This window comes from Bos taurus, chromosome 17 (genome assembly GCF_002263795.3).
Source record: "Bos taurus isolate L1 Dominette 01449 registration number 42190680 breed Hereford chromosome 17, ARS-UCD2.0, whole genome shotgun sequence".
In the NCBI taxonomy this organism is placed as follows: Eukaryota; Metazoa; Chordata; class Mammalia; order Artiodactyla; family Bovidae; genus Bos; species Bos taurus.
In genome coordinates this window covers 28,239,847-28,264,723 of record NC_037344.1, presented here as the reverse complement: position 1 = coordinate 28,264,723, position 24,877 = coordinate 28,239,847, and positions in this window count along the sequence as shown.

Here is a 24,877-nt window from a genome sequence, read left to right as displayed (position 1 = left end):
AAGGATTTTTTAACCCTGAGTTAAAGCAGCATAACAAGAGTTCTTCTAATTGTTAGAGGCCTTTGATACAGATTCAGTCATAATCAGATAGTCTAGTCCATGTACCTCTTGTGTTTCCACCTTCCAGGCTGAGCTTGTGGTTGTTCCCTTTGAAACATGTTTAATATCAGTTATTTTAGCAAGATCACAAAGCAATGTCAGCTGAGCTCAAACTCAGTGTCTCAAGTTTTGATTAATGACTCGGAGCAGAGAGTTAATATTGGAGTGTGGATACTTTAGAGTTTATCCTTGATAGGGTTGGCTATTTTGGAGGGAAGCATAATAAAGCATAAAGAAGGCTGAGTACCGAAGAATATGATGTTTTCAAATTGTGGTGCTAGAGAAGACTCAAGAGAGTCCGTTGGAATGCAAGCATCTCCTTGCATCTCCTTGCATCCCTAAGGATTGACTAGTTCGATCTCCTTGCATTGCTTGCAATGCAAGGAGATCGAACTAGTCAATCCTTAGGGAAATTAACCCTGAATATTCGTTGGAAGGACTAATACTGAAGCTGAAGCTCTAATATTTTGGCCACCTGATGCAAAGAGCTGAGTCATTGGAAAAGACCCTGATACTGGGAAAGATTGAGGGCAGGAGGAGAAGGGGGCAACAGAGGATGAGATGGCTAGATAGCATCACTGACTCAGTGGACATAAGTTTGAGCAAATTCTGGGAGACAGTGAAGGACAGGGAAGCCTGGTGTGCTGCAGTCCATAGGGTCGCAAAGAGTTGAATGTGGCTGTGACTGAACAACCATAAATAATAAAACACAGTTTGGAACTGGGAAAAAAGTTAAGGAAGTAGAAATGATTGTTTCTGTATCTATTTTGTATGGAATCCTGAAGGTAGTTTGTGAGCCACAAAAGATTGGTTGCTTCTCTCTGTTTCATATGTGTTTACAGTTTCAGTTTCCAAAACATGAATTTGGATGTTAGGACTGTTTTGAGGCCTTAAACATGGAGAACATTCTTATTACTTTGTTGTCTCCCTAGTACAAGATACTCTGATCTTCTTCACTTTTTCAACCTACTTTATTGATCAAATGCTACTTCATTTTCCACTCAGGATACATAGAAGAGGATAGATGGAGAAAGTTAAAGGGGAATAAAAAATAGGAGGGTAAACTATTAATGAATACCTTGGATAAAATAAACCAGTTGATTTTTTTTTTTTTTTTCATTTTTACTACAGAACCTCAGTGATCTCTTAAAACCTTTTGGCCTTCAAATGGCAAGAGCTGCCAATGCTTTGGAGGAGATTGGATTCATATTGTAAATGAAAAGAAGGGAGAGAGTGGAGGCAGAGTGTAAACTGATTGTGGTTGGAGAGACAGCAAGTTACATGTGAAACAAAATGTAGTTATTTGATTATTCATACCTCATTCTCACTTGAAAGCATGGAATAAAGACTGAACAACTGAATTCCAAATAAAATAGCTCTCAAGTAGATATAATTTTCCAATATAGCTGATAAAACATACCTTTTAATTTTCCACTCCTCCTGCTTCCTTCGGTTGTCTAATAAAGGAGATTTCCCTCCCATTTATATGTCCCCTGCAGTGATCTGTTAATAACCCAGATCAAAAAAATGCTTGCTATTAGTCTACTACAATTGTGTGAAAGAAACTAGTGGCAGCAGACACAGATGCTACCAGAAAAGACAGTTTGTTGGCAGCCTGACAGCTGTTGACTGTTTGAGAGTTTAAGTACCAAGGCCCTGAATGCCCTGCAGTTATCCTATGGAAATACTGGAAATTCTCCAAGTTTAAGACACCAAGGATGTGACTGTCATGCCTGCCTGTGCCTTCTTTTATCAAATGTAGCTTTTCTTATCAAGTTAATGTCATTTCTGAGGCAGAAGAGAGGAACAAAAAGAATGTGCCTTCCAGAACACCAAATTCAAAATGGCACCTAGCTCTCTCATACCATGCTGTTTTTAGAGTTGTCATTAATGATACAAGATCAGGAACTGGGAATTCGTTTTGAACATCCCTCTGCTGCTTCATTTAAACCAGTTACAAACATGCTTTCATCTCCATCTTGAAAATCCCAAGTGCTCAGCATAGTAAAAAAAAAGTGTAAAACTTGCTTTACCATAGAATTTTACAAATATTCTTTATATAAATGTTTTTATTATTAAATAAGAAATTTTGTAATTTGTCAAATTATAGGAAGAATAAGAAAAGATTAACTTCTGCTTTAATTTAGAATTTGAGACCTAAAATTAAGACATTTATAGATATGTCTAGTTCTTTCCATAGTTTTGTAGTGTCATTGGAAATACTATAATGAGAGTCTGCTTTACCAATCCTTTGTCAGTGGATTATGAGCAAAATCCATAGTCAGTAGTTGTTAGAATTATTTCTTTGTTCTGCTTCTGCATCGTCGTTTAGTTTCTTGCTGTATCTCAGACGGAATCAGGCTTTTTTGTGTTGGGCTGGTCTCTTTCTTGTAGAACAGAGTGCTACACTAATTGAAAAGAATTTTTAGTTTATTTGCATGCAATTGGTTAATGTTCGGTCTCTAGGACACATCAACTTGGACTGCACTAGCTATTTCTGTGTCTATTTGTTACTACACATAATTGCACGATGCTGGGGAGATAGTCCTTTATGCGCTCTTCAAAATGCATGAAAATGCCTCCAGAAAAAAATGTTTACTGCAGCTGCAATGGGGAGGATTTTTTTTTTAACCTCCCTGATGTTAGGAGAAAATAACTCTGATTAGATTTCTACCTGGGAGACTTTGCTTCATTACTCAAAAGATTTTTCTTTCTGTTTCCCACAATCAAATATCACACCACTCCTCCATATAGTACCTGGAGTTGAGAGGTTTCCTTGTAGCATCTTCATGATTTTGAAACATAAATTAATCCTGTTGCATGTGAGTTTCATAGAGTACTACATTAAGCATCGTTGAGTAGCCCAAGAGCTAATTCTTGAAGCATTAATAGGATTTAAAAAGGTGAGAGTGTGAAAAAGAGGAGTTATAAGCCCATGAAATCTTTCCAGCAAAACAGTTCATAAGTTCATAAGAGGTGTGTTGAAGATGATTGTTGAATGGTGAGCAATCTGTGTTAGATGGATTATAGCTGACTCTTGAACAACCTTGGTATGAATTGCAAATTCACTTCTATGTGGATTTTCCCACTAAATTAAAACTGTAGTATTGTATGATCCATAGCTGCTTGTACCTGTATGTGCAACTTTGGATATGGAGGACCTACTCTAAAGTTATATATGGATTTTCCACTGCAGAGGGTTGGTGCTTCTAACCCCTATTACTGTTCAAGGGTCAATTTATATATACTTGACAAGTCAGAAAAGGGAAAGCGCTAGATGGCTGGATGATCTGTCATAAAGGGCTGATTTTAGACTTTACTCAGGGCTTCAACTGGGGATTATTCAGAATTATGTTAAAAAGATTCATCTAGTAGTGGTGTGAACGATGCATTTGAATAGCAAGGGGATTCTGCCTATCCCTTCTCTCAGAAAGGGAACCATCAGTTAGAAGTTTCTGTAAATTTTGTGACAGCTAGTAGGATGGTGACACTGGGATGGGAAAGTAGGGGATAAATATATGAGGAAACTGGAGTTCTCTGATGGTCCAGCAGTTATCTACCTTCCAATGCAGGGGTTGCTGGGTTGATCCCTGTTGGACAGCTAAGACCCCACATGCCTCAGGGCATCTAAGCCCATGCACCCCGATCTTATGTACTGCAACTAAGACCTGACACAGCCAAATAAATGAATAAAAAATAATATTTAAAAAATTAGAAAAAGAGGGAACACAGAGGTCTCATTTTAGAAGTTTAACCATTTACTCATATCCACACAGTTTCCAGCGTCAGTGATAGAAAATTTAAAATAACCCTGAGGTTATTGTAGTGGAATATTTCCAGGAATAGACAAGATAACAGTGTAAAAATCCAAGGACAGAGATAAATAAATTTGCTTTTAAAATGCATTGTATTTGAAGTTCTAAGGAAAACATCTAGGTGAAAATATGAAACAGGCAGCTGGGGGCAAGAGGAGAATTGGAGATCTGAAAGTGGATGGTGTGGGAATGAATGGGATTTTCAGTGAGGGTAACAATATTTCTACACGTGAGCTGTTCATTAACTTTGATGGTTATTTGAATAACATGTTTTATAGGATTAAATCACTTTGGTTGGTCATGTCTCATTAAGTAATGCATCAGTAAGTGAGCACATGAAGAATGTGGGAAGGAGGAAAGGAACAAATAGCCATCTTTTGTGGCATCACCGACTCGATGGACATGAGTCTGAGTGAACTCCAGGAGTTGGTGATGGACAGGGAGGCCTGGCATGCTGCGATTCATGGGGTCGCAAAGAGTCGGACACAACTGAGTGACTGAACTGAACTGAACTGAACGGATGGAATGAAATATGTTAGTTTTGAAGACCTTACTAAATTATTAAAGAATAGTCTCCACAGTTTCACAGTTTGCTTGGAATCTGTTTGTCTGCTTTGGCTTGCTTATTTTTGTACTGTACTTGGTTTTACAGTGAAGAAGCTTCTACTCAGACTATTATTTAAACAGATTTTTTTGTTCTACATGAAGCCTATGGTTCTGCATAAACTCCTCAAAATACTTTGATCTGGATTATATTTAACTGCTATATTCAATGAATTTTAAAACTTTAGTACTGTAAACTGAATTGCAACACAGTGTTCATATTTTAGCGTTGCCTTTTAGTTCTTTTTTTCATATGAATACAGATAAATTTGGAAGTTAAAAAGATAAGTAGATGATAAAGTATTTGGTAATTGCCTAACATTCAGTATTTGGTAACTTTCTAAGATTCACTCAGTTTGACAGTTTAAATCCCCTAAATTATTGAAAGCATGAGATATTCAGAAATTATTGTTGTTTTCAAAATTATTTAAAAATTTTTCTTCTTCATTATTGAAGTATAATTGACAAATAAATGTGTATATATTTAAAGTATACAACATGATAATTTGATGTAGATACATTATGAAATAATTACCACGATCATGTTAATTAACATATCTCTGACCTAACATAGTCACCATTTTTTGTGTGTGTGTATGATAAGAATCTGGTAAGATCTACTCTCAGCAAATGTCAATTATTTATACTGCTAAGTCACTTCTGTCGTGTCCAACTCTGTATGATCCCATAGATGGCAGCCCACCAGACTCCCCCCGTCCTTGGGATTCTCCAGGCAAGAACACTAGAGTGGGTTGCCATTTCCTTCTCCAATGCATGAAAGTGAAAATGGAAGGGAGGTCGCTCAGTCATGTCCGACTCTTCGTGACCCCATGGACTGTAGCCTACCAGGCTCCTCCGTCCATGGGATTTGTCAGGCAAGAGTACTGGAGTGGGGTGCCATTGCCTTCTCCGAATTATTTCTACAATACAGTATTATTAACTATAGATACTATGCTGTTCATTAGATCCCCATTCCTTACTTATAAGTGAGGACTTGGGCCATTTGACTAGCACCTCCCTCATTTCCTCCGTCCCTCAGTGCCTGATAACCACCATTCTACCTCTGTTTCCACGAATGTGACCTTTTCTTCTATTAGATTCCACATATAAGTGAAATCACACAGGGTTTGTCTTTATCTAGCTACACTTAAAGTCCTCTCGGTTCATCCACTTTGTTGCAAATGGTAGGATTTTCTTCTTACTCATGACTAAATAATGTTTATATATGTGTGTGTGCTTGTATCTCATATCTTCTTAATATTTTCTTCTGTTGACAGACACTGAGATCATTTCCATGTCTTGACTATTGTGAGTAATGCTGTAATGAACACGACAGTAGAGAGAGAAATCTCTTTGAGATACTAATATTGTTACTTTTGGATATATATCAGAAGTGGGATTACTGGATCATATGGCAGTTCTATTTTTAATTTTTTGAGAAAGGACTATACTGTGTTCCATAATGGCTGCACCAATTTACGTTCCCATTAACAGTGTACAAGAGATCCCCTTTCTCCACATTCTTGCCAGCACTTGTTATTTCTTGCCTTTTTGATAAAAGCTATCCTAACAGATGCTAGGCGATAATGATTTGTTATTTTTAATTGTAAGACCTTGTTGAGGCTTGATTTAAGGGGGTGAATCTAATAATCCATTTCAGGAGAGGCAGACCTGTATAAGACAAAACTTTTTAAAATAATTGACTTTCTAGAGGTACTCTGTGTAAAAGCAAAGTTCTGTCTAAACTTTTTCAGTTAAATAACTGGCATTAAATACCACCAGATTGGGATTTCTGTATTTAGCTACTAAACTAAATTGAGATGTGAAGCTTCGTAAAACGGTAAAAACAAAACAAAATAAACAAACCAAAAAACCTTCCTTAACCTGAACCTTTATTTGAAATATTTTTGACACTTTAAAAAAGTCCCTAAGCTTTTGAAAATTAATGCTTGGCTCTTTTTCTCCCCCAAACAAGTGCCTTTGGGATAAACATTTGTGTTCTGTGCTGAATAAAAACCAAATGCAAAGCTGATGTATAGCACTTCTGAATAAGAGTGCAGAGTTATGCTTCTGCAATCCCCCTGTTGGCTGTCTGTCCTTGTCTGTTGGCTTACGCTTAGCAACCCACTTATATTTAGGTGATAGCTGTGTGTAACATCCTCAAGGAAAGTTCTGATTGATCCAAAGAAGGAACGGTATTTGTGTAAGTGACAATCTCTTCAAAGGCTCAGGACTGGAGTTGCATACTGTAAGGCGTTAGGGGTTGTGACATGTTCATCCTAGCCACTTCATGTTATAATGTTATGTCTCCTCACATGGTGGATTTACACCACATCCTTATAAGATTTTTTTTTTTTCAACTTTCCTTTCCATTACAACCTATGGTATAAATGAAAAATTGCTTTTAAACAGATTTGGGGCACAATACCATGCTTTCTACCCATGAATCAATCTGTGAATATACACAAAGGTTATCAAGGAGCTTCACAAATAGTCTCTTGCAAGAAAAGCCCTGTTTTAAGCAGGATTACTGTCAGGAAAGCTCACTAAATACTGGGACTATCTGGGTTTTTATTTTTCTACTTAATATCTGTAACTAGAAACTTTTGAACATAATAGCAGTTATTCAGAGATGTTAAGAATATCATCATTAATCCAATTACTGTTTAATGTGATAATATTTTTTGAGAAAAAAGTATTATTATTATTATTTTAAATATAAATTTATTTATTTTAATTGGAGGCTAATTACAATATTGTATTGGTTTTGCCATACATCAACATGACTCTGCCACGGGTATACACGTGTTCCCCATCCTGAACACCCTTCCCACCTCCCTCCCCATACCATCCCTCTGGGTCATCCCAGTGGACCAGCCCTGAGCATCCTGTATCATGCATCGAACCTGGACTGGCGATTCATTTCACATGTGATATTATACATGTTTCAATGCCATTCCCCCAAATCATCCCACCCTTGCCCTCTCCCACAGAGTCCATAAGACTGTTCTATATATCTGTGTCTTTTTGCTGTCTCGCATAAAGGGTTATTGTTACCATCTTTCTAAATTCCATATATATGCGTTAGTATACTGTATTGGTGTTTTTCTTTCTGGCTTACTTCACTCTATATAATAGGCTCCAGTTTCATCCACCTCATTAAAACTGATTCAAATGTATTCCTTTTAATGGCTGAGTAATACTCCATTGTGTATATGTACCACAGCTTTCTTATCCATTCATCTGCTGATGGACATCTAGGTTGCTTCCATGTCCTGGCTATTATAAACAGTGCTGCGATGAACACTGGGGTACACGTGTCTCTTTCAGTTCTGGTTTCCTCGGTGTGTACGCCCAGCAGTGGGATTGCTGGGTGGTATGGCAGTTCTATTTCCAGCTTTAGAAAAAAAAAACTATTATTTTTTAAAATTAATTTAAAAATTTTAATTGGAGGATAATTTTAGTTTTATTGTTACATTTAAAGTCTGGATTATTTTGTTATATATACTAATGTATAGATGAAAATAGGCCTCACTATATAAATCATCAAATGTCTTTATTTTCATTCTTTATTATCTTTGTAAGGGAGAGAAAAATGTTTACATATTCAGAAATCATTAAGGAATTCAATATAATGAGTACAGACTGTTACATTATTTATTGAAAAATCTTTCCATTTTCTACACTCACTTTGAAAGAAACAAAGTAGAAAGTACAACATTACACATTAGGAGCTTTGCTAATAATACATGTATTCATGCTGCATTATTGACTTGCCAGTATTTAAAGTACTACTATGCTCAACTACTCTTCAATTACTAATGTCTATATTGAAGTACCAAAGGCAAGAATTTTCCATCTTATAATACATTACTATTAATTTTTCAAATTCTCACTGATACTAATACCACCAGGATAAATCCTGAGATAAACAAAAATTTTTCAGTAATTTGATTTAATCAACATAATACGTTGGGTTTGTGACAAAAAGTTTATACTTATTATTTTCTCACTTGCTATTTAAATTAAAAACTCAGTTTAGCTACTGCCTTAGCTTAGCTCCCCTGGAAGAAGAGCATGAGATGTGACCAGAGAGAGCCCAACATGAGGTGGTTTATTCAGGAAATGTCCCAAGGGATCAGGAAGGAAGGGCAGGAAGAGTGAAAGGGAAGAGAGAACAATACAAGGATGATTATGGGTGTAGATGCAGTGAGGAGGACCATTGTTCTTGTCCCATAGGAACTTGATGTGTCTCAGAACTCTCTGTCCAGGAAATCAAAACGGAAAGCATTTATCTCTTGGTTCCCATTTCTCATTAGTCAAAGATGAGTTCTTGGACAGAGGTTAATTCCCTTGTATTTCTGGACTGTACATGTATGAGTGCCAATGGGTTCCCACGGGTCTTCCTGAGCTGTGGCATCAAAAGAGCCCTGGGGCAAGAAGCAAGAGGTGTGTGGTACATTAGGTGGGTGCTCTCAGGTTGTACGACTTCCCTGGTGGCTCAGACGGTAAAGCGTCTGTCTACAATGCGGGAGACCTGGGTTCGAGCCCTGGGTTGGGAAGATCCCCTGGAGAAGGAAATGGCAATCCACTCCAGTACTATTGCCTGGAAAATCCCATGGACAGAGGAGGCTGGTAGGCTACAGTCTATGGGGTCGCAAAGAGTCGGACACGACTGAGCGACTTCAATCAATCATCTCAGGTTGTACTGGCAAGAAGTAGGTGGAAACCAGTTCTGGAATTGACCTCTAAGGCTGGGATGGGACTACTAAGTAAAGCCAGTAGGATTTAAGTGGTGTCTAACCGCATGGACAGAGGAGCCTGGCCTGCTACATTCCACGGGGTCGCAAAGAGTTGGACACAGCTTAGCAACTGAACAACAGATTCGATACAGTTGTTTAGATACTATAACTGAGACTATGACTTCATAAATAACCTGCTGAGTTGCATATATATAAATCTAATTAAGATGCACATGTGAGCCATGTTATTATATTTTCATATCATCTGCTGCTTCTTCCCTAAAGGTGGACAATTTCTGCTCCTGACTCTCTCCTCTTTCATTTATGGTACTGCCCTAGCTATAAATCTAGTAGTGACTATGGTCTCTCTTCTCCAGTCCCCATATTCAACTGTTCACCAAGTCTCAAAGCTTTAAAGTGCATGCATGCTATTACCCAAATCTATTCTTTCCTGCCTATTTCTATTAATATAGCTCTCATTATTTAGTTGCTAAGTTGTGTCCAACTCTTTGAGACACAGTGGACTGTAGCCCACCAAGCTTCTCTGTTCATAGGATTTCCCAGGCAAGAATACTGGAGTGTGTTCCCGTTTCCTTCTCCAAGGTATCTTTATGACCCAGGAATCAAACCTGCATTTCCTGCTTGGCAGGATGACTCTTTCTTTTACCACTGAGCCACCTTGGAAGCTCATGGATCTCATTGGTGGCTGATTATTTGGGATATCTTTCTACTTTGTTTGTTATGGTCTTGGGCAATTAGACATATAAAATTATTCATACTGTCTTTGTAAGCCTTGACAACTCACCATGATTAGTGAGGAAAGTAAAATCTCATTTCGAGATTTTGTTGAACAATATGATTATTAGAATATGAAAAAATCTTCTTCTATTGGGTTAAGGGAAATTGGTGGGATTGGAAAAATGAAATAAAACAAAGGGCATGGAAAATGATTCTTACAGCATTTCGAGAAATTTGCAAAGTATACACTTCATATTTGTTCCTTCAATAAAGCCATGAACCATGTATTTCCTATATATGAAGTTTTCATTTCAGTGTGTTGATTAATAAACATTCAAACAAATGTCACATAACTTTTGAGGACTAAGATATTAAAAATATATAAAGAAGTCAACATGAAAATTGTAGTATTTACCAGCTGCATGTTGAGTAAAGTATGATGAAAATAATATGTAAAGTTCTTAAGAAAAATTCTGTGTGCATTATTGGGAATAAGAATAGTGCCAGAGTGAAGTAAGCCAGAAAGAAAAACACCAATACAGTATACTAACACATATATATGGAATTTAGAAAGATGGTAACAATAACCCTGTGTACGAGACAGCAAAAGAGACACTGATGTATAGAACAGTCTTTTGGACTCTGTGGGAGAGGGAAAGGGTGGGATGATTTGGCAGAATGGCATTGAAACATGTGTAATATCATATATGAAACGAGTTGCCAGTCCAGGTTTGATGCACGATACTGGATGCTTGGGGCTGGTGCACCGGTACGACCCAGAGGGATGGTACGGGGAGGGGGGAGGGTTCAGGATGGGGAACATGTGCATACCTGTGGTGGATTCATGTTGATATATGGCAAAACCAATACAATGTTGTAAAGTTAAAAAAATGAAAAAAAAGAAAAAAGGGGAAAAAAAGGAATAGTGCCCACTTTATAGAGTTATTTTGAGGATTAAATGAGTTAGTACATGCAAAGTCCTTGGAGCAGTTTTGATATACATATATACAATTAATGTTTACAATTAACATATACAATTAATGTTTATTATTATTATATCACTTTTCCCATTTTAGCTAAATATTTAAATATTTTCCTAAGTTTTAATAAATTACTAGAACATAAATGTTTGAAAATTAATCATGTGAATCTTGAAAAGGTCTTCCTCTTTTTTATTCAAATATGTAACTTGTCTAAAGCAGTCTTTTACTTTGCACATGTTCATGAGTGTGTGTGTGTGTGTGTAGTGAGAGGTTGCTCACAGAGCTATTTGCTATTTAATTAACAAAATTCTGGAGGAATACTCTTTGCTTTTTGTATTTCAGAACCTAAAATTGTTAGCAATTAATACAATGAGCCAGGTCGGTAGGTGCCCAATATGCTACTGGAGAAGAGTGGAGAAATAACTTAAGAAAGAATGAAAAGATGGAGCCAAAGAGACACTGATGTATAGAACAGTCTTATGGACTCTGTGGGAGAGGGAGAGGGTGGGAAGATTTGGGAGAATGGCATTGAAACATGTAAAATATCATGTATGAAACGAGATGCCAGCCCAGGTTCGATGCACGATGCTGGATGCTTGGGGCTAGTGCACTGGGACGACCCAGAGGGATAGTATGGGGAGGGAGGAGGGAGGAGGGTTCAGGATGGGGAACACATGTATACCTGTGGCGGATTCATTTTGATATTTGGGGAAACTAATACAATTATGTAAAGTTTAAAAATAAAATAAAATTAAAAAAAAAAAAGTAGAGGGGAAAAAAAAAAAAGATGGAGCCAAAGCAAAAACAACACCCAGTTGTGGATATGAAGGGTGATGGAAGTAAAGTCTGATGCTGTAAAGAGCAATATTGTATAGGAATACAACCTGGAATGTTAGATCCATGATTCAAGGCAGATTGGAAGTGGTTAAACAGGGCTTTCCTTGGGCTTCCCTTGTGGCTGAGCTGGTAAAGAATCTGCCTGTAATGTGGGAGACCTGAGTTTGATCCCTAGGTTGGGAATATCCCCTGGAGAATGGAAAGGCTATCCAATCCAGTATTCTGGCTTGGAGAATTCCATGGACTAGTTCATGGGGTTGCAAAGAGTCAGATATGATTGAGCGAATTCCACTTTCACTTTCAAACAGGAGATGGCAAGAGTGAACATCAGCATTTTAGGAATCAGTGAACTAACATGAACTGGAATGGGTGGATTTAACTCAGATGACCATTATATCTACTACTTTTGGCAAGAATCCTTTAGAAGAAATGGAGTAGCCATCATAGTCAAGAAAAGAGTCCAAACTGCAGTACTTGGATGCAATCTCAAAAACAACAGAATGCTCTCTGTTCATTTCCAAGGCAAACCATTCAGTATCACAGTAATCCAAGTCTATGCCCTGACCAGTAATGCTAAAGAAGCTGAAGTTGAACAGTTCTATGACGACCTACAAGACCTTCTAAAACTAACAATCAAAAAAGATGTCCTCTTCATTATAGGGGACTGGAGTGCAAAAGTAGGAAGTCAAGAGCTACCTGGAGTAAAAGGCAAATTTGGCCTTGGAGTACAAAACGAAGCAGGGCAAAGGCTAACAGAGTTTTGCCAAGAAAACGCACTGGTCATAGCAAACACCTTCTTTCAACAACACAAGAGAAGACTGTACACATGTACATCATTAGATGGTCAATGCCGAAAATCAGATTATATTCTTTGCAGCCAAAGATGGAGAAGCTCTATACAGTCAGCAAAAACAAGACAAGCAGCTGATTGTGGCTCAGATCATGCACTCCTTATTGCCAAAATCAGACCTAAATTGAAAAAGTAGGGAAAATACTAGATCATTCAGGTATGACCCAAATCGAATCCCTTACAATTATACAGTAGAAGTGACAAATAGATTCAAGGGATTGTATCTGATAGACAGAGTGCCTGAAGAACTATGGACTGAGGTTCATGACATTGTACAGGAGGCAGTGATCAAGACAATCCGAAGAAAAAGAAATGCTAAAAGGCAAAATGGTTGTCTGAGGAGGCCTTACAAATAGCTGAGAAAAGAAGAGAAGTGAAAAGCAAAGGAGAAAAGGAAAGATATATCTATCTTAATGCACAGTTCCAAAGAATAGCAAGGAGAGATAAGAAAGCCTTCCTCAGTGATCAATGCAAAGAAATAGAGGAAAATAATAGAATGGGAAAGACTAGTGATCTCCTCTAGAAAATTCAAGATAGCAAGGGAATATTTCATGCAAAGATGGGCACAGTAAAGGACAGAAATGGTATGGATTGAACAGAAGCAGAAGATATTAAGAAAAAGTGGACAAGAATACACAGAAGAACTATATAAAAAAAGATCTTCATGACCCAGATAACCATGATAGTGTGATCACTCACCTAGAGCCAGACATCCTAGAATGTGAAGTCAGGTGGGCCTTAGGAAGCATCACTACAAACAAACCTAGTGGAGGTGATGGAGTTCTAGAGCTATTTCAAATCCTAAAAGATGATGCTGTGAAAGTGCTGCACTCAATAGGCCAGCAAATAGGAACACTCATCAGTGGTCACAGAACTGGAAAAAATCAGTTTTCATTCCAATCCTAAGGAAAGGCAATGCCAAAGAATGTTCAAACTGCTGCACAATTGCACTCATCTCACATGCTAACAAGGTAATGCTCAAAATTCTCCAAACCAGGCTTCAACAGTACGTGAACCATGAACTTCCAGATATTAAAGCTGGATTCAGAAAAGGCAGAGGATCAGAGATCAAATTGCCAACATCCTCTGGATCATCGAAAAAGCAAGAGAGTTTCAGAAAAACATCTATATCTGCTTTATTGACTATGCCAAAGCTTTGACTGTGTGGATCTCAACAAACTGTGGAAAATTCTTCAAGAAATGGGAATACCAGACCACCTGACCTCCCTCAGAAATCTGTTTCCAGGTCAAGAAGCAACAGGTAGAACTGGACATGGAACAACAGACTGGTTCCAAATTGAGAAAAGAGTATGTCAAGGCTGTATATTGTCGCCCTGCTTATTTAACTTATATGCAGAATACATCATGAGAAATGCCAGTGTGGATGAAGCACAAGCTGGAATCAAGATTGCCGGGAGAAATATCAATAACTTCAGATATGCAGATGACACCACCCTTATGGCAGAAAGTGAAGAACTAAAGAGCCTCTTGATGAAAGTGAAAGAGGAGAGTGAAAAAGTTGGCTTAAAACTCAACATTCAGAAATCTAAGATCATGGCATCCACTCCCATCACTTCATGGCAAAAAGATGGGGAAACAAGGAAACAGTGACAGACTTTATTTTTTTTGGCTCCCAGATCAGTGCAGATGGTGATTGCAGCCATAAAATTAAAAGATACTTTCTCCTTGGAAGAAAAGCTATGACCAACCTAGACAGCATATTAAAAAGCAGAGACCATACTTTGCCAACAAAAAGGTCCATCTAGTCAAGGCTATTGTTTTTCCAGTAGTCATGTATGGATGTGAGAGTTGGACTATAAAGAATGCTGAGCACTGAAGAATTGATGCTTTTGAACTGTGGTGTTGGAGAAGACTCTTGAGAGTCCCTTAGACTTCAAGGAGATCAAAGCAGTCAATCCTGAAAGAAATCAGTCCTGAATATTCATTGGAAGGACTGATACTGAAGCTGAAACTCCAATACTTTGGCCACCTGATGGGAAGAACTGATTCATTTGAAAAGACCCTGATGTTGGGAAAGATTGAAGGCAGGAGGGGAAGGGATGACAGAGGATGAGATGGTTGGATGGCATCGCTGACATGATGGACATGAGTTTGAGTAGGCTCTAGGAGTTGGTGATGGACAGGGAAGCCTGGCGTGCTGCAGTCCATTGGGTCACAATGTGTCAGACATGACTGAGTCACTGAACTATACTGAATACAACAAGTACTCAATCCACTATAGTCACTCTCATGATTAAATTATAAAATATGATTCTTAATGGGGTAGACATTCTTTTTCTTCAATATTTTTTATAATTGGAATATTTTACATTTAATTATGAGAAATTCTTTGTGTTTTCTAATTTATTGATATAATTATTTTCTAATTAAACATAATGCTGGTTGAAATATGGTGTGTACTCAGTCGGTCTAATTCTGAGGCCCCATGAATTGTAGTCTGCCACATTCCTCTGTCCATGGAATTTTCCAAGAATACTGGAGTGGGCTGCCATTTCCTTCTCCAGGGGATCTCCCTGACCTGGGATTGAACCTGCATCTCATGTGTCTCATGTATTGGCAGGTGGATTCTTTAATACTGTGCTACTTGGGAAGCTTTGAAACTGGTTGAAAGGCATTAGATCAACTCCAAAACACCCTTACTGACACTTTGTAGGAAAAAAAAAAGTTATGATAGTTGCAGTAAAATAAGGCCACTATTCAGTCATTGTCTGGGCAGTTGATTTCTTGAAGAAGACCGAGAACCTACCTGCCTGCCTATCAGGACGTGACTCAAGTCATCTATTCTATTTAAGGTGAATTACTTTCACTTTCCTTTGGCTGGTAGACTCAGAGGGAAAAGGGTCACAATCATGCTCTGATGCTCAGTACTGCTTCTGCAGTCTTTTCATTGGCACAGGAACATAATACAATGGAGATATCAATCAATGCAGATCTCAGTCCAAAAAGCTTCCCTTGAAAATCAGATAACAGAAACACTTCATTCTAGCAGACTTTTCTACTTACCAGCAGACTGCAAATGTTGATCGCCAGGGTTTTGTAAATGAAAAGCCTCGCGCCCTTAATGCATCCAGGCAGGGGATAATTCTGAAGTGGAATTTAGCAAAAAACCATGTGAAACATCACAAAAGATTGTACTATGCCACACAGGTAGCTCCAGGGAACATAATGTGTTATTCACCACTGATCGTATCACCTCCTGCCTGTCCATTCAACACGGAAGCCCAAACAAATAAATTCTTGCTTCTCTAAAAGAGTTTTCTGCTTTATTGTTTTCTAATTTTTACAATATCAGTTTAAAAAAAGAGTAATTACTTGGAGAAAAATGTGAAATAAAATTACTACATTTTTGATCATGACATTAACTTAAACATTTTTCTATAATAATTTGGAGCAGTTCAGGGCAGTGTGACCTCACAATGGTGACGGGAGTCCTCACATTGGTCCCATTACAGTTAACAGGAATTTTGAGTGTTATTCCATACAAAACATTTTGACAGTTTACCCCACAGAGTCTTGCACACTGTGGAAACAGGAGGTCATTGGTAAAACAATCTGGAAATAAAAGTTAATGTGACGAAAATCCATATTTTGATAGGGAATCAACTTGGGAACAAAATGATATGCTGGGAGGCAAAATCTGGATGCTCAAATGGATCCTTGATTTTGTAAATACCTTGGGCTTGATAATTATCAGACACTATATTTGATATTGCCCACCAGAGTATGGTTTAAGCCCTTCCAGGGAAAAACAAAGAATAGTATAGCATGCTGTTCCTAAAATGCAGAATGAAGTTAAGAACTAGATGTTTGCTGGTCCAATTAAGATTTAAAGTTTAGTTATAACCAAAATGAAATTTTAGTAAAGAGTTATTGAAGACAAAACAAAGAAGTTAAAAAAAAAAAGCAGAAGGAAAAACACTCTAAATTTCAGTTTTAGGTTGTTTTGCTGCTGCTCCTGCTAAGTTGCTTCAGTCTTGTCCAGCTCTTTGAGATCGCATGGACTGTAGACTGCCAAGTTCCTCTGTCCATGGGATTCTCCAGGCAAGGATACTGGAGTGAGTTGTCATGCCCTCCTCCAGGAGATCTTCCTCCATCCAGGGATCGAACCCAAGTCTCTCATGAGAGCTCCTTACAACTAGCGCCACCAGGTTGGTTTAGAATTTCCATAAACAGCTTTAAATTGAGTTTTACTAAAGGTGGTCGTCTTTGTTTTCTTGATTGAAGAACATTTTCATTTTTAGATTTATAAATACAAATTATAATGATCAACTCATTTTTTCCATTTTACATAATCTATTTTCTTCCAGTTACTTTTAAATACACATATGTCTTCAGTATTTGTCCACTTATGAACCAGAAAATCACAAAAGATGAAAGAATATTGTCACTTGTTCTTTTAGAAAAACAGAGTAGTTCAGATTATGATCCCAAAATATTACTTGATGAAGTCCTTTCTGTCTAGTCACTAGGCAGACAAAAACACTGTATTTGTTTCTCTTTTGTCACCTACCAAGATTATTCACTCACCAGGCTTGAATCTGAGAAAATTCATATGGACTATTATCATCTGAAGGCTCATGGTCTAGGATTTTTCTTATATATCAGTTTCATCATCATCATTCTAGTCTAGCACAGCTGTTTGTCATTTTACATTCATCTTCTGATTCATCTAATAATTGTGAGTCATCATCCTCTGTCAATAGTCTTCTCTTGCCAGTATGAGCAGAAAATAAAATTTCTGAATTCTAAACTGAGTTCAGTGAAAGCTTAACACAGACTACAAATATTGTCTCCAGGCTTCTTTCATCTTTTCTTGAAAACTAATGATGCAATACTTTGGTCAACTCAAAATGAAAAATTAAAGATGATGCAATAGTGATTTTTTTTTTTTACTGTTGCATCATTCTTCCAGATGATTCTATAGATTTTCTCGTATTAATCTTTCTTAGTATTGTTGACACTAATCAATGATAATTGATGAAGCAATTCTTACAATGATGAAATTGCAAGTTGTTTCAAGATAAAGTATGCTAGATTTATAGAAAGGTTGAATGGACATCTTTCGTAATTGTGAGATAGAATGAATTTTATTCCATTAAAAATAGTACATTTTCCCTTTGTTCTTTGCAAGACTTTTAATGAAGAATAAGCGTCATGAAATAATGATCCTTACAAATAGAAAGTCTCATCAAAGAAATTCGAAAGCTAAAATTTTGTTTAGTGGACCCTAATGATATATCGGAGAAGGCAATGGCATCCCACCAGTACTCTTGCCTGGAAAATCCCATGGACGGAGGAGCCTGGTGGGCTGCAGTCCATGGGGTCTCTGAGTCGGACAGGACTGAGCGACTTCACTTTCACTTTTCACTTTCATGCATTGGAGAAGGAAATGGCAACCTACTCCAGTGTTCTTGCCTGGAGAATCCCAGGGATAGGGGAGCCTGGTGGGCTGCCGTTTATGGGGTCGCACAGAGTCGGACATGACTGAAGTGACTTAGCAGCAGCAGCAGCAATGATATCAAGAGTTATGAGAGTCAAGATAAGGGGTCACTAGATCATGTTTCAATAGATGGCAAGACAAGGATTAAAATTATTTTTCTCAAGAATGTTGCCTTAGACATTCCAGACAAAAAGGTATCCTTCATGATATGTTCTTACACTATCATGTAATTCTCCTTGGTACTCTCAATCACAGTTAATCAAAGTTAATTATTTGGCTAATGCCTGGGTATACTCCAGGCTTCCCAGGTGGCTCAGTGGGTAAAGAATCCACCTGCAATACAGGAGACTTTAAAGAGACATGGGTTTGATCCCTGGGTCAGGAAGATCTCCTGAAGGAGGCATGGCAACTGGAGAATCTGGTTCTTGCCTGGAGAATGCCATGCGCGGAGGAGCCTGGCAGGCTACAGTCCATAGTATCTCAGAGTCAGACATGACTGAAGTGACCAAGCCCATATGCACATAGATATACGCCACCTGTCTGTAAATTACATGAGGGTAGGAACTTTATCCGGAGAAGGCAATGGCACCCCACTCCAGTACTCTTGCCTGGAAAATCCCATGGATTGAGGAGCCTGGTAGGCTGCAGTCCATGAGGTTGCTAAGAGTCGGACACGACTGAGCGACTTCCCTTTCACTTTTCACTTTCATGCACTGGAGAAGGAAATGGCACCCCACTCCAGTGTTCTTGCCTGGAGAATCCCAGGGACGGGGAAGCCTGGTGGGCTGCCATCTATGGGGTCACACAGAGTCGGACACGACTGAAGCGACTTAGCAGCAGTAGCAGTAGCAGGAATTTTATCATATTTTCATGATGGTATTCTCAACTACCTAACAGAGAACCTGACTCATACAAGTTGCCTAGGAAGAACTAGTAAGTGAATGAAAGAAAAAAATAAATCTGTAAAGGCCATTGTGTTCACCTACACGGATAAGAGGTCACGTAGTCTATTCTATTGTCACCTTCAGTAAAAGGGAACTTTTTTCCAAGGCAATCCGTTTGCATTTCAGAAAGCTCAGACTGTTATAAAGTTAGGCCGTATAGTTCTAGAGTTCTGGAACCAGACTACTGGATTTTAAAATCTGTCTATGACCCTCACTAGTGTGACTTTGGGCAAGCCATGTAACCCTTATATGGCTCAGGCTCCTGAACTGTAAGTTCGAAATAGTATCTTCTTATAGGAGTGTTGTAAGGATTAAATGACTTATTATGTACACCTATAAGAGTGTCTAGCTCTTAGTAGGCGTTATATAAGCACTTGGCTGTTACTATCATCATCATAATCAAGTGTATTATTATACTGACCTGAAATCAGAACACCTAGTACTTCTAACCATTGATTCTCATTCTATTCCTAGAGCCTCCCCAATAACTGTTATCCAACTGCATGGACGTTAGCTGTTTTCTCCTCCTTAAACTGAATATCCTCCTTGTATAAGTGTTTCTCAAAATATTAATGTTTTCTCTCTTGTTATTACTCTGGTCACCTGAGTCTAAATGCTTGACCATAATTTGGCTTCTTATAGTCCAGTGTTAGCACTAGTTGCAGTTCTCCAAGAATAGTCTAACCAGCTCATAAATGGGGCTGTTCCTTCCTTTGACCCAAACACTTTGTGTCCATCCCCAAAGCTTGGGATTGCATTATTTATTTTGGCAGAAACAGCCCATTGTTGAATTTCAATAGAGTTAGTGTTATATAAAATATGCATTTTTATCTCTTGTACAACTTAAAAGACATGTATCTTCCACATTATAAACTCTCATATTTTTTAATCTAAGTAGGTTATTTTATATTTAATAATAAAATTATATATGTTTAGCAATTAAAATTTTATTTTTTCATGTAGATCCTCTTTTTTAATATCAAAAGAAATTCATGTGATAGAAGTTCTTGTAACTTCTATTTTATAACTGAGGAGACTGGGATAAAGAAAGATCAGGTAACTTTCCCAGGAAAACATAACCAGTCATTGACAGAACTATCACTATTAACACAAATAACTTTTTTCTTTACTCTATGACTTATGTTTCTGTAAATGGTTATTGTTATAATTCATATGATTAGATTTGGCATTGGCTAGATTTGATACCCCTTTTGGATTTATCTTATCAACTTGGCAGTAGTGTCTTCCTCTTACAGATTATTAAAATGTTGAGCCAGCTAGTTAGGACAGCATCAATGTGGATTATAGGAGGATTTTATGTATTAGTTTTTGGTCTGCAGGAAAATGATTCATGTATATACACACATGTACATACACACATTTACTTTTTCATATTCTTTTCCATTGTAGTTTATTATGAGATACTCAATATGGTTTCCTCTGCTATACAGTAGATCCTTGTTGTTTATCTAGTAGGTTGTCTCTGCTAATCCCAAACTCCTAATTTATCCCTCCTCTCCTGCCTTCCCCTCTAGTAACCATAAATGTGCTTCCTGTTTCTGTTTTTTAAATAAGTTCTTTTGTATCGTATTTTAGATTTCATATATAAGTGGTATCATATATTTGTCTTTCTCTGACTTGCTTCACTTAGTATGATAAGGTGTAGGTCCATCTATGTTTTTGCAAATGGTATTATTCCATTCTTTTATGGTTGAGTAGTATTTCATGGTATATATGTACCACATCTTCTTTATCCATGTTTAGGATGTTTAGGTTGCTTCCATGTCTTTTTTTTTCTTTACACATACATAATTATTTTAAAATATTATTTTCCATTATTGTTTATTCTAGGAGACTGTACTATTTATACATGCGCACATACATACATATATACATCGTTTTTATTCATGTATCTGTCAGTGGATATTTAGGTGGCTTCCATATCTTGGCTATCATAAATTGTGCTGCTGTCAACTTTGGCATGCATGTATCTTTCTGAGTTAGAGTTTTTTCCACATGCTTAGTAGTTGGATTGTTGGATCATACGGCAATTATATTTTTAGTTTTTTAAAGAAAACTTCATACTATTTTCCACAGTGGCTATACTAGTCTAAATTCCCACCAACAGTTTAGGAAGTTTCCTTTGTCTATACCCTGTCCAGCATTTATTATTTGTAAACTTAATGATGGTCATTTTGACTAGTGTGAGTTGATACTTCACTGTAGTGTTGATTTGCATTTATCCAATAATTAGCAATGTTGAACATCTTTTGGCCGTCTGTGTGTCTTCTTTTCATACTGTTTATGGGGTTCTCATGGCAAGAATGCTGGAATGGTTTGCCTTTCCCAAGTGAAGGTGGAAGCAGTGACATTTTATCTTCTTGGGCTCCAAAACCACTGTGGACAGTGACTACAGCCATGAAATCAGATGATTGGCAATCAGATGATTGCCAACAAAGTTCCATATAGTCAAAGCTACGATTTTTCTAGTAGTCTGTACAGATGTGAGAGTTGGACCATAAAGAAGGTACTGTGCACAAAAATTGATGCTTTTGAATTGTGGTGCTGGAGAAGAATCCTGAGAGTCCTTTGGACAGCAAGGAGATCAAACCAGTCAGTCCTGAACGAAATCAACCCTGAATATTCATTGGAAGGACTGATGCTGAAGCTGAAGTTCCAATACTTTGGCCACCTGATGTGAAGAGCCTACTCACTGGAAAAGACCCTGATGCTGGGAAAGATTTTTGGCAAAAGAAGAAGCAGGCAGCAGAAGATGAGATGGTTAGATCACATCACCAACTCAATGGACATGAATATGAGCAAACTCTGGGAGACAGGGAGTTAGGGACAGGGAAGCCTGGAATGCTGCAGTCCAGTTCAGTTCAGTTCAGTTCAGTCACTCAGTCATGTCCGACTCTTTGCGACCCCATGAATCGCAGCATGCCAAGCCTCCCTGTCCATCACCAACTCCCGGAGTTCACTCTAACTCACGTCCACCAAGTCGGTGATGCCATCCAGCCATCTCATCCTCTGTCGTCCCCTTTTCCTCCTGCCCCCAATCCCTCCCAGCATCAGAGTCTTTTCCAATGAGCCAAACTCTTTACATGAGGTGGCCAAAGTATTGGAGTTTCAGCTTTAGCATCATTCCTTCCAAAGAAATCCCAGGGCTGATCTCCTTCAACGGACTGGTTGGATCTCCTTGCAGTCCAAGGGACTCTCAAGAGTCTTCTCCAACACCACAGTTCAAAACGATCAATTCTTCGGCGCTCAGCTTTCTTCACAGTCCAACTCTCACATCCATACATGACCACTGGAAAAACCATAGCCTTGACTAGATGGACCTTTGTTGGCAAAGTAATGTCTCTGCTTTTGAATATGCTATCTAGGTTGGTCATAACTTTCCTTCCATGGAGTAAGCATCTTTTAATTTCATGGCTGCAGTCACCATCTGCAGTGATTTTGGAGCCCCAAAAGATAAAGTCTGACACTGTTTCCATTGTCTCCCCATCTATTTCCCATGAAGTGATGGGACCAGATGCCATGATCTTAGTTTTCTGAATGCTGAGCTTTAAGCCAACTTTTTCACTCTCCTCTTTCACTTTCATCAAGAGGCTTTTTAGTTCCTCTTCACTTTCTCCCATAAGGGTGGTGTCATCTGCATATCTGAGGTTATTGATATTTCTCCCAGCAATCTTGATTCCAGCTTGTGCTTCTTCTAGCCCAGCGTTTCTCATGATGTACTCTGCATATAAGTTAAATAAGCAGGGTGACAATATACAGCCTTGACATACTCCTTTTCCTATTTGGGTCACAAAGTCGGATACAACTTAGTGACCAAACAACAACAACAAAATGTCTTCATTGATGAAATGTGTATTTAGGTCTTCTATTTGTTTGGTTTCTGTTATTGAATTATACGAGCTGTTTGTATATTTTGGAAATTAAGCCCTTGTTGGTCTTTGCAAACTTGTTTTTGAGTCTCAGACTTTTTGAAATATCTTTTTATTAGACTATCAGGCCACTGTCCTAATATTTTTGAACTATTTGTAGTCTCAGTTCCAGAATTCTCAGAAATTCATAGTGATACTGTTTCTTCTCTTTCCTACTCCTAAATGGAGCCAACCTTGGGCAAAATTCTCATAGATCTGCTCAGATTGTGCTTAAACTAATTGGGAATATACAATTGCATTTTCCTCACATTTCCAAACACATATATGGAGTGATAAATATGCATAAGAAATATGTGTAGTAGAGAGATACTGTTTGGATGTTTCTGTTTGCATGTGGTGAAAGCTTATGAATAGACAGGCCATGTGGTCAGATTTTTAACAGTTCTTACACTGGCCTCAATTATTTGTCTGCTTATTAAAAAAAGTCATATTACAGGCTTCTTTGTGTCTGTGGACCTAAAATGTTTACCCTTTTTGTGCATATTCCATTAAATTCAATATTCCCAAATATTATGTATACATTATTATTTTTTAAAGTATACATCATTAAATCCCACATCTCAAAGAAATTTTCTGCTGGGGTTCATTTCTGTTTCACCCATCCCTCTATTCACATTTTTTATATTACCATGTCATATACCTTTAATTAGCTAGTGTCTTTTTATATTTTCACATCACATTTTTGTAAGGTAGATAAAAGAAATTGCTCTCAAGTGATGGGATTTTTACTCGCTGTGTTTCAGCTTAAAACATACTTTTTCCCCACAAAAGCTGGTTTTATAAACATTTGCCAAGCTGGCAGCATAAAGAAAATTGCTGACACAACTTAACTGCATCTATAATCGTGCAAATGATATGACTGCATAGGGAGAGAAGAAGATAGAAGCAAAAATTGGGCTATATTTTCAAGTTAAGTCTCAGTGTGAAAAAAAAAGAGACCAATGCCACTTATTTATAATTGAAGTTTTTGGAATATTTTTACTTTGTTGATACTTGGCCAGAGTGCTTAAAATAGAGATATGTGTCTTATGGTATACCAAGTGGAACTGTGTATTATATGCCAGTAGGTTAAAGGTCTAATGATTTGAGAAGAGACAGAAAATGCTGTAGTCTGGAAAAATTTACCAAACATTACAGTGCCTTTCTCTATGGGGGCAGAGGGCTCATCATAATACCTACAAATTATATGTATTTTTAGGTTATTAGACTATTGTATCTGTTCTGTCAGACCTCAGTCTTTAGCATGATATTTATGAGCATGAACAATTTCTGCAGCTCCAGATATTTATCTGTATCTTTGCAATTTCCTATATTAGAATTACGGTTCTTATGAATAGCTATTTAAGTCAGGTATTCTTGTTTAGTAAATTGCTGCTGCAGTATACAATATTCCTTTCTTCCCCATCAGTATATCTTTTGTTGGCTCTATGGTCCTTATTAGATAGAACAACCGATCTAATCCCAGACTTGCCTGTTTCCACTTACCCGCCAAAGTGACTTTGTCATTTACCACTTCTAAACCTTAGTTTTTAGGTCTCCAGAGTAACTAAATGAAACCCAATTATCTCTACACTGATCTAATCTAACCACCAAGGGTCAATATGCTGGGTTTCTAAGAGTCTGGTAATGCTACTATAAGTAAAACTTTTTGAAAACTTCATTGTTTGCCGGGCACTCTTCTTAGCACTTTACTTGTGTGAAGGCCTTTAGTATTTGTCAAAACTATGAGATGGGTATTGTAAATTTTCATTTTATAGGGGAGGAAAATGAGACACAGAAAGGTTAAGGAAGTAGCTGTGGGTCACACAGCTTGGAAGTGGCAGAGCTGGAATTAGAATGCAGAAATCTGGATCCT